Below are 2211 nucleotides of genomic sequence, written 5' to 3'. Positions count from 1 at the left end.
AGCACTTGAAGAAAAGATGGAACAAAGTGGTCCCAAAAAACATCACGCTGTCACTCCTTCAGACCAATCAATAGTTGTTAAGGTTTTTCTTTTTCTTTTTTTTTTAAGATTTTATTGATTTATTTGACAGAGACACAGCGAGAGAGGGAACACAAGCAGGGGGAGTGGGAGAGGGAGAAGCAGGCTTCCCGCCAAGCAGGGAGCCCGATGAGGGACTCGATCCCAGGACCCTGGGATCATGACCTGAGCTGAAGGCAGACACTTAATGACTGAGCCACCCAGGCACCCCAGTTGTTAAGGTTTTTCTGTGTATGTCATGCTCAGCCAGACATGGTGGCCTTTGTGACAGTGAAGAGGTATCATGTCAGTGTCCTTGAGACCCTCCTCGGGTTCAGTGATTCGGTAGAAGAACTCAACGGAACCCTGCAAAGCTCTTACTCTCATGGCTCTGGTTTAATACAACAAAAGGATACAGATGAAAATCAGGAAGACCTAAAGGTGCATGGGGCAGAGTCCCAGAGAGATGAGGCGTGAGCTTCCAGGTGTCCTCTCCCCATGGACTTGTGGATGCTGCTTACGTCTTCCAACAACCATGTGTGACAACATGCATGAGATATTACCAACCAGGAACGTTCACCAAGCCTTGATGTCCGGGCATTTTCTTGGGGTTAGTCACACAGCATGGAGTGTCCACATGGCTGACCTGAGTTATTCCATCACTGGCCCCTCCAGAGGGCTGGCTATGGCATGATCCAAAGCCCCATCCTAAATCACATCGTAGCATAAACCACGTGCCATGGCTCCAGGCAAACAAAGACACTCTTATCAGGCAGGACATTTCATGGGCTCATAGGTGACCTTCTAGGAGCCGGTCAAGCGCTAGACCTTACTGTGGAAGGGGCAGGTGTGGACAATCCAGACCTGCTGAGTTAACTCTTAACCATGGAGGTGTGTTGTGAGATTTTTCAAACTTCAGAGACTCAAATGATGTAAGAATCCGGAACATCCCTCCCACCAGGAAAGACACTCAGTGGAACATCCCCCACTGGGTTCTTCAAAGCTCTCCCTTGATTCTGATGCCTGCATCCAGCTCCCTGCCAGATGCTTCCACATCCTGTCTCCCCCGAGAAGCCCGTTGGACATGGCAAGACTGAACATGGCATCTCCTCCCCCGGCTCCATGCCCTTGGCCAGCTCCTCTTATTTCTCCAACTCAGATGAGGCACCACTGTTCCTGCACCTTCTCAGTCCTCAAGCTGTGGTGAGAGTGGGTGCCTGCAGTTCCCTCGCCTGGTTCTGTCCTGGCCATTGTGCCTGAACCATGCTGCTCACAGCGGTCTCCCGTTTGGTATTTCTTCTGCTCCTCGGTTTCCAAGACCGCTAACGAGGGAGGATTCTCTGGCGGTCACATTAACAGTGTCATCGAGAGAGATGCACCTGACCAGAGCTGGCCCATCCCACCCCATGACTGCTGACAAGTGACCTTCCCATCCAGCCCCCATCCATGCATCTCTACCCATGACAGGATGTCCCCCACTCCCTGTGATGCTCAGTGGACCATGAGCACCGTTATCCCAGTGGGAGTTAGTGTGTCCTCCATGGTCCAGATGAAATGCTGCCCACTCTCCAGCCCACTGTTGTGCATGTCCTCATCCCAAGGCCCCACACTGGGGACATCCAGCACTATGTTTGTGTCACCAGCCCCCATGGCCCTTCTACTTAGCCTTGTCCTGCCATGAGCTGCAAACCTGCTTCCTACCCACTCCGCTGGGTTCTAACCAATAAAGGTGCTCGATACAGTTCTGATGAGTTCAATGGCACGAAAGTAGCCCCATGCCCAAAACCAGCAAGTTTATAACATCCTGGGCAGACTCGGTGAGCCGTCTGGTTAAACCTTGGGAAGATGAGCTTCTTCATATCGATGCTGAAGAGGAGGAGCTCCTTCAGGAATGGGGAGCCATGGAGGTGTATCCTGCCCGGCTGCCTTTCATTGACTGACATGGCTATTGCATTTCCTGAGCATCTTGTCTGGGTTCTTTATCGGCACCAGTGGCCCATATCTCAACACATCTCCTCTGTGCTTGGCTATTCTCAGAATCTCCCAGCCAGCCCGAGGCCTGTGTGTGGGGGTGTGTACTTGGGTGTGGGTGTCACACCCCTGATGTGCTCCCTTCTGGGAGCTGAGAAGCTGATGAATTCACTCACCGTTCAC

This window comes from Leptonychotes weddellii, chromosome X, assembly GCF_054177405.1.
Source record: "Leptonychotes weddellii isolate Sample4059 chromosome X, ASM5417740v2, whole genome shotgun sequence".
Taxonomy (NCBI): domain Eukaryota; kingdom Metazoa; phylum Chordata; class Mammalia; order Carnivora; family Phocidae; genus Leptonychotes; species Leptonychotes weddellii.
Note: the sequence above shows the minus strand (reverse complement) of the source record.